The sequence below is a fragment of the Tympanuchus pallidicinctus genome, unplaced genomic scaffold, assembly GCF_026119805.1.
Source record: "Tympanuchus pallidicinctus isolate F22 unplaced genomic scaffold, pur_lepc_1.0 scaffold3, whole genome shotgun sequence".
Classification (NCBI taxonomy): Eukaryota; Metazoa; Chordata; class Aves; order Galliformes; family Phasianidae; genus Tympanuchus; species Tympanuchus pallidicinctus.
In genome coordinates this window covers 12,317,059-12,332,581 of record NW_026294747.1, presented here as the reverse complement: position 1 = coordinate 12,332,581, position 15,523 = coordinate 12,317,059, and the positions used below count along the sequence as shown (strand labels likewise).

General features: G+C 43.7%; 1 protein-coding gene across 3 annotated transcripts in view; it reads right to left on the bottom strand.

The window, feature by feature from the left end:
* The window catches only part of OSBPL5 (oxysterol binding protein like 5), a 129,400-nt gene that overhangs the window by 62,028 nt on the left and 51,849 nt on the right, over nt 1–15,523 (bottom strand). Inside the window, exon 1 of one of the 3 annotated variants that reach the window (XM_052694561.1) lies at nt 14,045–14,166. The exons of the other annotated variants lie outside the window; for them this stretch is intronic. The gene's annotated coding sequence lies outside the window, so the exon portion shown is untranslated. Of the gene's footprint in view, nt 1–14,044; nt 14,167–15,523 lie in introns of those variants that run through there. 3 annotated transcript variants of the gene reach the window in all.

Below are 15,523 nucleotides of genomic sequence, written 5' to 3'. Positions count from 1 at the left end.
GGAAAGGGTAGATGTAGTACTTTGTGACATGGTTTATTGGGGCAATATTGGTGGCAGAAAGATGGTTGGGCTGGATGATCCTAAAGGTCTTTTCCAACCTCAATGATTCTATGATCCTTTAAACCAAGTAATACAGAGGATGGAAAGCCTGCTACCATGAAACACCAGACAATGAAAGAGGTGAACTTAAAAGTGAGTGGTATGGCCTAACAGGACTTCTGCTCAAAGGCAGATTCAGTACAGTCCAGGCAAGAGCAACGTGGCATGAGTTATTTCCCCAGAAAACCACATAGCTGCAATTAAAGTGACTGGGAACTGCCACTGTCCCCCCTTCCAACACTAGCCTGGTTTTGGGCAAAGGCTGTGACTCCACAGCTACAGATACACCGAAGCAGAGATGCCTTGTATGTGGTTGCACTGCATTTTAAGCCCTTTGTCCTTGCTGGGAAGACAGTGTTGGCCTTTAGCAACAGACCCAAGGCTCCAGGGATGGAATTTTCCTGCACCCATCTTTAAATTTTTTAAGTTGCTAATATATAATTACTACACAGCTAAACACTGTGCAGAGATGATCCTGCCCCTATACTCTGCAAACTGGTGAGTAGGTTGGTTTGCTTACTCTCATCTTCAGCATCTTAAAATAGATTGGAAATATGCTCTATAAATAGTTAATTAGGGGTTTGAGTACTCTCAAGAATGCTGTGCTGTTTAGGGGGATTCTTAATTTATTCAAGACGTGCTTCAAGCAACCTCCTCTTTTTGTGGTCACTAAATATTTCCCAGAAATCAAATTAAATCACATTTTGTATTCACAGCAGCCACTCACTCCAAAATCTGCATCAATATGGAAAATTAAATCTAAAGATATTGACATTTCCTGATTCAATTAACCCTGAGGAGGTAAAATTTTCATGAATGAAAACAGAAGGAAAATTGTTGGCAGATACATTTCAGGCTATTATAGTCCCCACTATTCAAATAGTGGGGAAAAATAGCAGCGCGGCTTTTCAGTTGGGTTAATTATTTGTTCTGCAGCTGAAGAACTCCCAGTCGGTTCAGAAAGTCTGTGAAGCCTTTTGGGAAGCTATTCATAAAATACCTATTTATAAGTTAGGTAACTAGAAAACCAACCCCCTTCCTTACAGTTAAATAAAAGCTGGTGAAAACTCGTGTAAGCACTCTTTTCTTTAAGAAAGCTGCACTAGTTAGGGCAAACATAGACGTTGGGCTCATGCTGAATGTTTTGGGCTGTCACGATGCTAGCTGGAACCTGAACACGTGAAGTTTCATTAAGTGCCATCTACTTCCCAGCGCTTTTGAGGTCAGCTATTTTGATGCTGTGTTCCAAGGGGAAGGCTGCTCAACAGTGGTGGGCTTAGTATGTTCCTCTTAGACCACAGCCAGCTCTACCAAGTGTCAGGCAAATCTCACTCTAATCCTTCCAATGCTTTGGATGAAGTAAAATGCTGCTCTGCAAGGAGTGTTCCAACAGCCAAGCTTGAAGGACATTGCTCAGCTGGATGATAGGCCCAAGATGGAAAATAAAACCATGCAGGTTGCTGAAGACACATACTTGCAAACTATGGGACTGAGCTATGGAAAGCTAGATCCAGAGACTGCTTTATTAAGATTACATGCAACACTAAGGATTTTTCTCAGCTGCTTTGCCTCAGCAGTGTGTTTAGTTCATCCTTACAAACTGTGTTCATATATTTGAACAGCCTTAAAGCTGCCTCCCATGCTATTTTTATGGAAGATCCCTACCTGATCCCCCCTCAACAATCTGCTCTTGTTCTCTCTCAGGACAGAGGAACAGTCTCTTTCCAAATGCCTTCTGCTTTTCTGCCCACCATTTCTTGCGCTGGGCAGCGAAAATGTAATAAACAGGAGACAAAACAATTTTTTCCTTAATTCTTCATAAGACATCTTGATTAATGTTTCTTTCATATACACTAGTCAAAACACCTGTGACTTTAGACACACCAGGGGCACACATACTTAAGTATCCCAGAACTGATGTTCCACTGTGGTGTGTATGATGTACGAAGGCCACAAGCAGCACAACTAGAGGTGAAACAGGGAACAGTATGCTATTCCAGACCATTCATTTGGGGGATCTCAGGACAAAGACAGTGGAAGGTAGAGTCAAAAAGTGTTAAACACATTTTACATGTACGAAAACCTCATTTTCAGAATCACCTGTTTGTATAAATACCTCCTGCATATAAACACTGGCCCATCACTACAGCCATGTTGTGTCTGGGAGAGAAAGACTGCAATCTTACAGCTTAGAAATGGGGTCTGTGTCTTGCAGTAAATACTACATACAGTCCCCAGGTGTTTTCAAATAGTCACGACTTACTCTGTAAACATGCTACAGTTCACTTCAGAGTAAGAAGATCATTAAGTGTATCTTTGAAATGGATGCATAATGATCCACCTCCTTTGACCTTGAACTGTAAAGCGATTGTTATGCCGAAGGCTATTAATTTAACACAGCATATTAAATTTCCTACTAGCACTCATGGGCCTCTCCTGACTTAGCAATTCCACTTGGCTATCTCCTTGCTAACTGCAGAAATCCTGTCTCATTTGCTGTACCTACAAAATGTACAACCACATGCATCTATCAGTGCTTTTTGCACAACACACACTTGCAGGAAGTTCCAGTAAGGATCTTCTTTGAAACAAGTCCAGGAGCTGGACCTCTGCCTCTGAATTTTGGTGTTACTTAGGAATGTTTTATATTTATTCAAACTAAAGTTTCATATAGATGATAAGGACTCTAGTGGTTATCACCACTACTTCTTGGTAAGGAATTTAAGAAGAACTAAAGAAGTTGCTGTAGATGTGTCTTCTTCAAAACGATGGTATTTGTGCTTGAGTAGAGCAATGTGAATAAGCAGTAAGGCTACAGATGTTATCTGAGAACTCAAGTCAGCTGTACCACGCCAAAATCTGTACCAGCACAGCTGAACTGGAGTCTATAACTGAATACGCGTGTCCAAATGTTGATGCAAGCAGATACAAGACACAATCACTCCTTTACCTGCAACACAGACCAAGAATCACTGCAGCGAGGGTTGCCCTGGTGGACAAATACTGGCCTCAGACCAGGGGAAACAGAAAGTGGGACAGTGCCAGTGCTGAGGGGAAGTATGGCACCAAGTACATGGCAACACATTTGTTTAGTTGCTTCAGCTACAACTCTTGGAGGTTTAAGGCCATGAGAAGGACTCTTGGCCTAGGATAAATGTGCAGCTAAGTTATTTGCAAGCAGGTCACATCTTCAAGGTCAATTCTTGTCCTGATATTTTTCTTTTAAATGAACATATTAAAAAGCATCATTACAGCTTCACATTGCTATCTACGTCGCATAATGAGATAATATTCCTCTTTAATGGAAGGATTCTACTTCAAGATTTAATGACATTTAAAAGAAACCAAGTCTATTGCAAGCCTCTCTGATGGCTTTCTACGATAGCCACCTCTGCTTTTATTTTATTAAATCTAGAAAAGACTGCGTCTTTGGGGCTATGCTCCCACCACACAATTGCTAGGAAATACCAAGCTAATTTTAAGACCTCTTTTCATGCTTGATAGTGTCTTCCTGACAGTACTCTCTTGTTGTGAAATATTGCTCCCTTGCAACAAGGCAAATCAGACAAGGCAAATCCCAAGTCCTTTTGAGCTGTTTTCAGATTCATGCTAAGAAAGTAACTTCAGTATGGCAGAAAGGCACAACTATTCTCCACCCAATTACTCCAACTGCAAACCCCCTACAGTTGATCTGTCTCTTGTATTCCTGAATAACAGCCTAGCAAAGGGGAAATGACTGCTTCCCATGGCATGCTGCTCCAGTTGCAGAATTTTCCACTGCTCGAGTTTACTGTTTCCCCATCAGATCCAAATGGGTGCTGTAAACCTCTGGAGCCTTCACCAGGAGGGCTGAATAAACAGCACAGAAGAAATTCTAAGGAAGTGCATCTATTTTTGCAAAGCTCCTCACATGCCCGCTTTGAGTTTTTCATGCTTCTGGGCGCTGTGGCATACCAAGATCTGTTGTACAGTGGTTTAAATTTAGCATCCACCTATGCTTCCTCTGATGCAGCCGCTCTCCCTGAAATTCCAAAGGAAATTAATACACTGTGTATTTTTTGCATAAACTTCACTGTTTCTCAGAGATGAGAGCATCAAGCTCTTCCTTTGACAGTAGTTAATATACAGCGCTGCAATTATTCTGGTCCTAGATTTTTAATTAAAAATCTCTGTGGGAGGAAGGAAACTAGACAACTGACAAAGAGCATTTAGGGTGGAATTTACACTGTGTTAAACAAGCCCAGAGAACTCAAACTGTGCACAGGCCAATGCAGTAAGCACAAAGAAATCCACACTCAGTTCTCAAGATGTCAGCCTTTCCATGCCTACCCCTGTTTGTCCTTCTCTATCACCTTAGCTGAGACTTTGCTGGTGAAAACAAGCAGCTGGGATAAACTCTGCAGTGTTACTTTCCTTTGATGTAACTGGAATAAGAGATGGGTGAATCAACATGATGTGGAAATTTAACCATGCATATCATAGCATCATGGAATCATTTGAGTTGGAAGGACCCTTAAAGGCCATCTAGCCCAGCTCCCCTGCAATGAACAGGGACACCTACAGCAACATCAGGGGCTTAGAGCCCCCTCCAACCTGACCTTCAGTGTCTCTAGGGATGAGGCATCCACCATCTCTCTGAGCAACCTTTACCAATGCTTCACTACCCTCATCATAAAAAAACTCTTTCTTGCATCCAATCTAAATCTCCCCTCTCTTAGTTTGAAACCATTTCCCCTTGTTCTTTCACAACAGCCACTTCTAAAGAGTCTGTTCCTCTTTGTTCTTATAGCCAGCCTTTAGATACCGGAAGGCTGCTAACAGGTTTCCCTACAGCCTTTTCTGCTCCGTGCTGAACTTTCCCAGCTCGGAGTTCTCTCTCTAAGCTCATTCAGCCTGTCCTGGTAGGAGAGGTGCTCCATCCCTTGGATCATTTTTGTGGCTCTCTTCTTGACACGCTCCAGCAGGTCCATGTGTCTCCTGCACTGAAGACTCCACATCTGGATGCAGTACCCAGGTGAGGTCTCAGCATCACAGAGCAGAGGGACAGGATCACCTACTTCCCTCACCCTGCTGGCCACGCTTCTTTTGATGCAGCCCCAGATACAGTTTTTCTGACAGTGATTATTCCTGTATTGATACTGTTGCCCCCACTACCATTTGCAGTTGCATGTATGCCCAGCAGAAGTCAGACAGCAGCTGTTTATGAAAATTACCAGCCAGAAACTGAAGCCCTGGAGAGTCCCAGTAAGCAAGCAGTTTGTAAGAGCACCCAATACATACCAGTAACAATTATTTGGAAATGCCTAATAGAAAAGATTTGGAATACCTTCCTCTCCTATTGCTTTTCTGTTATAGTAACAAGTGGCAGTGACACTCCTCCTTGAAAGACCAAGCATGATCCAGCTCCTCACCTCATGGACAGCAAACCTGACAATGCAGCTCTTGACAAAAAACAACAAATCTGAAAGCCACATAACACAGAAGAAGGACTCTATACTAACACCAGTTTTTTCTCATGGAATGTAAGAATCCAAGCAAAATTAAGCCAAAGTAGAACAAAACAATGCTGCCAAGCTACAAGAACTCTTTTACACAAGAAATGAAAGCAGAAAACTCTGGGGAGGCTGGGGAGAGAAGGGGGGGAGTGAGAAGCAGCTCTGCCTAGATTGCTGAAGGTGTCACAGCTGGGGAGGCTACGAGCTAGCCACACAGCACACTGCAACATGAAGATCCACACCAGCTCCAGCAATGACACACAGGAAGGAGGAGAGGGCAAGGGAGGATGCAGAGAACAAGGGGCTCCTGCAGAACCACATCTATAGATCGCACTGACCTTCCACAGCTCCCGCTGGAAATGTAAAGCTGGCTTTAAACAACAACAAAAAGAAGATTTGCACCTCCCAGACAAATGCACACAGAAGGTAGATTGGTCCTTACCATCCAGATTGCCCACGGCCAAAGGGAAACCAAACACAATGCAGCTGATTCACTCCATTTTCTTTATCACAGTGTAGGAGCAGCCAGACAATGCTTTCCAATACAGACCACAGCAATTCATCACCAAGAGACAGGAGTCGCAGGAAACGCTCCCATTATCTCTGCTACAGAAAGGAAGCAGCAAGAACAGCTAAATGTGACAGACAGATTTTATGAGACCAGACGTGGGCCATGCTCTGGGCTGAGCAACTCATCTTTTCCATACCAGAAAAAAAGTAATCAGTTTCAGCTGCATGGTCTGACACATCAGGAATCAGAGCTGCTGCACTGCGACTTTTCCAGGGAAAGAAACAGAGATAAATGAAAATATTTCATAGTAACCATGCTGTGCCAGATCCCTGAGCTCTATAAATCAGGGAAGTTCTGTAGCTTCCACGGATTGATGCTGGCACAGGTGTGAGTGCAGGGCTGGGCATTCAGTAAGTGAAGAAAAAGCCATCTCCAGCCCACAGTGCTTTAAGGAAGAGGTGGTAGAGAAATAGAGCCAGCTCATAGTGCTTTCTGGCAATCGTAGAAATAAATTGCTTCCCCTGCCTCAGATTGAACTGGATTTTGACTCAAGCAGCTACTGGGGCCCAAGTACATTTGCTATGGAAAACTGACCACACCAGCTATTGTCTGAGTGAAACACAGAAAACTAAACAGTGTCACATTTTACACTTTCTCCTCGATCAAGTTGGCTCCTTCAGCATTTTCTCAGCAAAATTAACCTCCCACTGCAGTCAACCCTTCGTCTTTAAGGGGATGTAGAAATGCTGCTATTAATGACTTCTCTCCTGTGCAGCTCACAGTGCATAACTGAAGACATCAGTGGTGTGATTGCAGTGAGAACAATGGGGCTTTTAAAATGAATAGTTTTACGTCTCGTTAAAAGTGGATGTGATGAAAAAGTGATTTCCAAAACTGCTCACCAAACTGTCCTGACTGCAAGCCTCACTGCCAAGAATGGCCAGCAAGAGCTTGTCTGAAGCTGATGGCTGCCTCTGATGCTGGTCTCTTTGAGGAGAAAGATCAGCTGTTGACAGCGCATGGCTCCTACCCAATGCAAACAGAGCATGCAAGAACTGCAAGTCTGCCCAGGGAGAGAAGTAATTGAAACCAGCAAAAGGACTGTCACAGATCACTTTCCTTCTAGAAAGAAGCAGCAAAGACCAGGGTGAGCTGGATGCTAGGTTGGGTTACATCCCAGCTGGGGATTTGCCCAAGTTCAGCTGCTTGCTTTTCACGACCACATGCCAGTTTTTCTGCCTGCTGCCTGTCTGTCTGTGGCATCTCAGTGGTTCTGGTCAGGGCTGCGCGACCTGGCTACAGCCCCAGCTGCTCACTGAACCTCCTTTGATGCCACTGCCCAAGTGACAGGAATCTAGGAGCTCAGGAAGCAATGGAAAAAAACTTTCCTCCTTGCTCTGATGCTGTCTGGAAAGCTTTCTCCAAAGCAATGCTCAGTCTAGAGGTAACAGAGTCAAGGAATGCAGCACAGAAACGTCACTCACAATAAGAAAAGGTGGGAATTAAATGAGATGGAGGTGATGCTAACTCACAGGAGGAAACCTTTATGTGCTGCTAATATTTATTTCCTCCAGTAGACCAGCAAGGTAGCTGTGCCAACAAACAGGCTAACAACTGCAACTAGCACAAATAAAGCACATTCCTCTTAGCAAGGCTCTGAAGTCTCCTGACAGCACCAGCTTATTGTCCCCCAAACTCCATCAGCTGCCTTAAACTGCTTCTCATGCACAGAGGGTTGTATATTTACTTTGTGTCAGAAGAAAATCTGTTAGTTTTAGTTATGTCCATGTTCCCAGAACAGAAACCTGTCAGTCATGTGAAATTAAGACAATTTCTCTGCAGAATACCATAGTTTACTGATGGCAATGCTTTCCCCAACTACTTGGAGTATGATTTTTTTTCCATACCATATGTATTTTTGCTTTGCCTGCAGTGACAATGCAGGCAACTGTCTAGCTCAGCAGCAGTACTGGGGAAAAAAAAATACATCCATAAACGATGATATTTAGGATTATACAATCTGATCAGAATTTTTATAAGTTTCTCTATGTAGCTTTTGATCTCAGGACTATCCTCCCCTACAGGGGACTGAGGTAAAGAACTGCAGATCTAAGCACGAAGTATTTCACTGCTGACAGGCCCAACTTTTCACTGTTGCAAGTGGCTTTTCAGCATGCACATCTTCACCACTGCTAAGAATCCTCTTTATTTCCCTGCCAGCTCATAGGTACTTTCTAGCAAGCATTACTGTAATTTGCACCTCTGCCATGTATATTCCAAATACACTGTGAATGAAAACACAGGCCAGCTGCCAGTTTTAGGTTCTTTATTTAAAAATAAACTACAGCCATGACTCTCAAGCTATGACTTTACAGCCAACAGACCAACCAGTTCCTAGCTTCTTACCTATGAACACATAGCATCAAAGTTGCACGTAGACCTCCAGTTGCAAAACAAGATGATAAGCACATGGCTTTCTAAGTGCTTGCTTGTCAAAGTGTTATTGAAGCAGTTTGCTGACCAAGACTTGCTCTGCACATGACTTTGCACCAGTTCACCAATACCAATTTAGAAACAGTACTTGCTGGTACACTTCTGCCAATACATAGAGAAGTGTGGATGGATTCACAGCCAAACAGAAGTGCTCTGTACTGGAACAGCTTGTTCTCCTTTCACACAGGGGAAAAATCTGTACTGGCATACCTGCACTCACACGTGAGGAGGATCATAGCAGTGTTACAGAACTATAGGTAAAAGCTACTTTAAGTTATAGAACTATAGATAAAAATTGCAACTTGTTTATGCAGGCAAGACTCAATCTCAGAGAGGATTTGCTCTTCTGATCTTGAACCCTCTAGCAAAACACCCAATTCTACACACAATGTCAACACAGAGCAGAATCGGGCTGAAAAAATCCCAAACCTTTCAGCTGAATCAAATCAGCAGGCCACGCAGATTGGTTGGAAAAAATGGAATGACTCTCTACCCATGGTGTTTGGGGGAGAATATCCTCCGAATAAGCACAGTGTGACTCAGCCCTACAATATAACTGAGGAGAACCTGAAACTATAGCCTTGACTAGTGTGTTCGGGTGCTGTTTGTCAGGGGAATTAACATTTCCACTGCTGCTCCAAGCATCAGGGCAGTGCATGGGGAATCAGAGCCACCTGCAGCCTCTCACCAAAATGAGCCAGCAAAAATTATCTGCAGCTCTCTATTCCTGTCATATTTCACTTGACCCACCCCTATCTGTTTCTTTCTAGTGGTTTCTCAGCATATGGAATCAGTGTGCAATAACAAGGAAAACACCATTCCCTCTTTTCTGCCGTTAATCCACTAGGAATGAAGTAAACCCTGCAACAGCATGGGGGCGAGGTGGAGGAAATCACTCAGTGCACAGGGCTCACATACACTCAAATCTGACAGCAGTTCCCCAGCTGATCCAGCAGCGTGCCTGCAGCCACGCAGAGGCAGATTTGCCAAGCAGGCACAGCCAGCAGGCTTTAAAAATAGTCCATGAGCTGTTGCTGGTTACAGCATCCCATAGCGATTGTACACATATTTCAGTGGGCAAGCACGCTTAATTACAGCGCTGCTTCTTCACCTAGCATTCAGCTCCTGGAAAATATCCAACTGCTTTCCCTTCTTGGGTTTTCCCGTTGTTGCTAAACAGAGTAAGAAGCAGAACCTCTGCAGCTCAGCCCAGGCTGTTTGCTCTGTGGTGGTTCCCCGCTGCCTGCGCTCTGCCCCAGCCCTCGCTCCCTCTACCCTGCAGCAAGGGAGAGTTATGAAAATAACCTGTCTATCCACTGGTGTCACCAGCTGTACTGTATCCACTGGTGTCTGTTTGTATACAGTCTTCTACTGGCTTGTTTGGTTTTGCATCAGAGCAGATTCCTCAGAGACATCTGGCACTATGTGAGTGAAAACAACACGCAGTGAAAGGCTTTGGAAGAACTCCCACTTGTGCTGATTTCACATGAATAGCCAATATCTAAAACAGCAGAAAATTAAAACGGTAGCGACAATAGCAACAATAAGAAGCTAGTATTTCTGCTGCACTGTGCAAACAAGGATTAAGGTGTGTGGATCGGTACCGCCCTGCACTTGACAGTCCATCCTGTGACGAAGCCTCAGTGTCTGTGGAGCCATGAAGATCTCTTATTAGATCAGAAACTTCTACCAGAGGCACCATCGCAGTGGGAAATGGTTGAAATCATTGTGGGAGGCAATGGTTGTGGCACATCCTGCATCCTGCTAGCATCGCCTCGGGAGGCAGCAACATGCCTGGTGACTCCTCACAAACAGGTTTGGAACGTGCTCTGCCTGAGTAGAGGGCACATCTACCTTCCTTCTGAAGTGTCCTGCCTCTTCCCCACACAGCCCAGTGAAGGAGCAACCCTGAAACAGTACTCGTTTCTGCTGAACTAGCACATGGCTGGCCTGTACACATAGCTGGGCTAGCTTGTACACATAGCTGGGCTTGGGTATGGGGAAACAGCCTGGGGTCACTGTGGTTGGATTTCACACTTCTTGATCCTAAAAAGCCTTGCCTGAAGGCCTTTTTCTACGTGCCCAGTAATCACATCCCTGCTGTTTCTTTCTTTGTTTATGCCCGTTTCTGCTGAGCAACAGCTTCCTTCCTGTACTCAGAAAAGCATGCCTGGTCCCAAGGCTTACGTCAAGTGATTTTCTTCATTATTTGGCTGAACTGTTCATCCTCCCATAAAGGCACAAGAAGCACGGTGATCTTCAAAACACGAGACAAAAGTCACAATGGTTACTATGAAATACTGTTAGAAAAAGTCCAAGTAGCAAATGCATCTGCGTGCTGCTGAATTAACAGTGTCAACACCAATTTTAGAGCACACTCCCACACTTAGAAACCCCTGCAACTTCCAGTGTTTGCAACAAATCAATGATGCAATCCTTGTACATCCAGAAAACAACTGATCTGGAGCCTGGATTATGTCAGTAGACCCCATTCACTGCTGCAGCTCATGTTCCAATAGCAGTGCTGCTTTCAAAGACATTACAGACTGGGAGGAGCTCGTTAACCTGTCATGGAGCATCTCAGTCAGCTCCCAACTCAAAGTGCTTTTCCACTGGGAGTGATTTATTCAGCCAAGGACAATGCCCAAGAAACACAAAACCCAACTTTTTCCTATCGCCCAAGCAGCTAAAGCCCAAAGCATCTCCCTTCGTGACTTCCCATTTCCTGGAGAAAAAAGAAAAAAAAAGAGGCACACCTTTTTCCTTCAAAGCCCTCTGACTCACAGAGAGGTTGGGCTGCCTTAACCCCTCCCTAGCCAGATGGCAGGACGTGGCATTGCTGGGCATACCACCCTCATCCCCACCAGCACCTTGAGTCACCTCATGGATGGCACAGGGTGGGACTCCTCAGGTGGCTCTGGCAAGGCCAATGCAGTGCTGCTCCACTACCAGACTTGCCCTGACTATACAGTCTCCATGGTGTATTTCTAGCTCTAAAGAAACAACCAAACAAGCCAGAAATAACTCACTTTTTCATTCTTTTTTTAGACCTGCAATCCTCTTGAAATATCATTGAGGAAAAAAGGATCTGAGCTGTGCATTTTTCAGGGGTCGCAGAGTGCAAACACACACGTACTGACACAAAAGAAACGTAACCAGCTTTACAGCACTGCTTTTCCAGTAAATAAGGAACTGGAGGAAGAATTGCTTTCTGTTTTGTGCTCAGCCACGCTTTCTCCCTGCTTCCAGGCTCACTGTGAAGCACACAATTCCACAACTGCACATTTCAGAAGGATGAAGCAAGATCTTAGTTGTAGTAAGCAGCAGATTAAACCATTTTGTATCCAGAATTCCATGCAAGAAAACACTTCTGATTTCACATCAACATTCTAAATGTTCTTATGACTTCCTTTGTGACTTACCTTCTCATGCTATTTTCAAACTAAGGCCAGTTTTTAAATAAATACACTTCATTCATCTGTGCTCTGAATTTGCTTCCAAGATGCTGTGAGCAGGGCCAAGTCTTAGCCAACTCCCTATCATTCCATACCAAAAGACTGTAGAAAGGAAGACTTCAGTTTTCCAGAAAATCCTTGCTGTTACTGCTGTTATGATAATTCCTCAGGAAGCACTAGTGGCTTTGCCAACACAGCTCCCAAACCAAAACATTTCCATTTCCCTCATTAACTCCTCACACTCACCTCGAGCCTCTCCCATGCATTAAGTGGCTGCCACAGTTTTTGTTTAAATTGACATTGAAATGTATGAAGGCAACTACAGGCATCAAAGAGAGGCCACAGAAACTAAACAAAGTTCTGCCAACACCTTCAGTGGTAACGGCATTTCACATGAGCGGCGCAACTCTGATTTATTCCTACTTCTCTCAACTCTGATTTATTCCTACTTCTCTCATTGTGCAATATCAGCACAATCTGCCAGTAACAACTGAGTCACTCCTGATTTACACCAGCAATGAGGAAATCAACATGCTGCAGTGGCACCTGGAACTGGGGAAGAAGCTGCCCCCCAGGAGGAGGTTACAGTCCCACCCAAAAATGTGTCCCTTTTTGCTTCATAAATTAATAGGGCCAAAGGAAATGGGTTAGTGGTGGTACTGAACCATGTTTGTTGCTCTGTGCCAAGTGATGCTTTGCCATTCTGCTACCGAGCTGTCTTTCAGAAGAGCTCAGTCTTCCTGCCTTCCCCAGCAATTCCACTGTACGTAAGTGGGGAAGTACTGTAGTAACAGGGCTGAAAGAGATATAATGAAAGGTATTATGCACAGGTAGCATGAAAAGGAAAAGGTGAGTGGTATAATTTTACAGCTTCACAGATGTACTTGAAGATACTCTTCAAAAAAAAAAAAAAAAAAAGAAAAAGAAAAAGAATTACAGCCAGTAATTCTTGCAGTTCAAAGATACCTGGCTCCCAAGAGTCACAGAGACATGCAAGGACAGTAAGTCAGAAAACATCTGAAAATATGAGCCATCAGAAAATAATAGAGTAGCTTCAAATGGCATCTATCAGCAGAAAGAAGAGCAGTGAGAATATATTCACCATCTGGGCAAATCACTCTTCTCAGGATGTTTCTGGCTAACAGACTAACCTTGGAAACAGCTTCTTTCACGTACTCAGTGATTATTTCTGGGAGCACAACCATGACAAATAGGCCTGCTAGGAAGTATGGACAAGCCTGGACCTTTGGGCACTAGCATAAGGGAAAATGTAAACCTTTTTCCAAATATCTGATTAGGTCCCATGATCCTGGAAGAAGCAAGGAAATCACTAATGTGTGGTTAGAAACCTTGCCACATCTGATTGCTGTTTCGAGACTCTCCATGAACAAGCATCCAGCATGAGGAGGTTTTCCAGGGCCAGGACACTGAGGAAATACTGCTGTTGAAAGGTGCACTATTGTAACTATATTCCCAAATGACACGATGCAGCAGAAACAGGATTTGTACTTGCTGCCCCATGAGCCTGAATTACTACCATGCTACCCATCAACTGTAGAGCTTTGTTTGGGGAAATTTGTTATTTTTCCTTAATTTATTTCAATATACAAAACCTGCAAGATGTCTTTCCTTGAAGGCAGACTACAAATCTGCAGAGGAGAATAGGAGCGAGCTTGGCTTTGCAAAATGAAAGCCACCAGTGTGAACCAAGATGCAATTTCCAAACACACTGAGATATTGCTACTATGTGCAATTTTGAACTGTTTGTTGTAGCTTTAGTTACTAAAACAGGTAGGAAAATATTCAGCCATAAGTTTCATGCATAATATGAGAAAAAAGCCAGCAAAGAGAGATGAAATTTTCTCATTTCAAGACCTGAATTCCAGCTGACTTCTGCTATAAAGAGGGAGCAGAAAGCATTGCTTATTAAATCATGATGTGGCCTTTTCATCCCTATTGATGTGCTTCCACGAAGCACAGTATTTTCTCACCTCTAGAAGGGTTGTGTTATAAATCCACTGCTTTGCCAAAGTTGCAACTGCATTCACAGCTTTGGTCCATTCTCAGCCCCATGCCTACTGCTCAGTGCCAACACGCTTTGTTCCATGTGCTGCTCGATAGTCACAGTCACCAGATGACTTCTGTTAAGAAACAGGATCAGAGAGGATGAAACAGCACAAAGCAACTTTTCTTAGTGAGATTTATTCAGATGTTGCAACTTTCAGAAAAAGTCATTCTTATCTTCAGAAACAGCTTTCAGTGCTCAAAAACTCGTGTCATTGTGTCAGAGAACACGGTAGACTGAAGTTAATGCGATGCCCTATAACATGATGCTGATACTTGTTTACATACTTCAGCCTTTGACAGCAACTTGTTCGTGGGTCAGTTTTTTCAGCACAGCCAGTGCCAGCTAGATGAACAGAGGGGGCATGTACTTAGATCTGTCTATTATGCCATGTTACTTAAAGATGACTTTAGTGACTTGAGCTACATGCAGGTATGGTGTTTCCATTAGAAAAGAACGGAAGGGATGGAACACCCACACAAAGCAAACAGTCTTATTTCTTTCAACACTCTTGTTATCATAACAGCTTTGTGCAGACAAACATCACGCATGGTAGCTTAAAACAAAGCCAGAAGCATGAGGCTGCACACAAGGCAATGGATGTGTAAGCTACTTTTTGAATCGAGCTATAAGAAACCTGAGCTGGAAGAAGGCTGTTCTGTTCCTTTTCACAGACTCCTTTGCTGAAAACATTAATTTTCAGATTTAGAAAAATAGCTCCCTGAAAGAAAAAGAAGTTATTGCAATGGAGCCAGATGCAGTGAGAAACAACACAGAGGGAGTCAGTATCTTAATAAGGTCTCTTTAAATACAATTATCTATGCTGGTAAAGAACACACGAGACATCTGGGGCCAGATCCACAGCTGATGAACCAACTTTGGTACAGATGGAGCCGTTTACACCCTGTCTTTTCTTGTTTAGTAGAGAGCAGGATCTGTTCAAGAGGACAACAAGAGGCTCTAGGCTGCCTTTGAAGAGCTAACGCAGTGTTTGATGCTACAGATTGTCTGATATCACTTGTTTCATTGGCTTCTGGTTTTAAACAGTGCCCCCTGCTCCACCAGCGCAGCTGCACAGCATGGGGGCAGGCAGAGGCTGGCAACTGGAAGGAAATGCAAGTAGCAGTAGGAGTACAGCAAGTAGCAGCTAAGAATGAAGACAAGTAGGGCTCAAACCTTTTGATTTAGAAAACTGAAGCTTCAGTGGGTAGCAAAGCTCCTCAGGGGTTGGAATTAGGTAAACCTTAAGGTCCCCTCCAAACCAAGCCATTCCATGGTTCTATGATATGATGAAAATAGCCTTTATTTTTCACTTTGCCTTGAAACAGCGGATACCCAAAGGAAGGACCTCAAACCTCAAGTCCGCTATCCACATCAAAGGGCCTTCCTCTAAATCAGAAGCAGT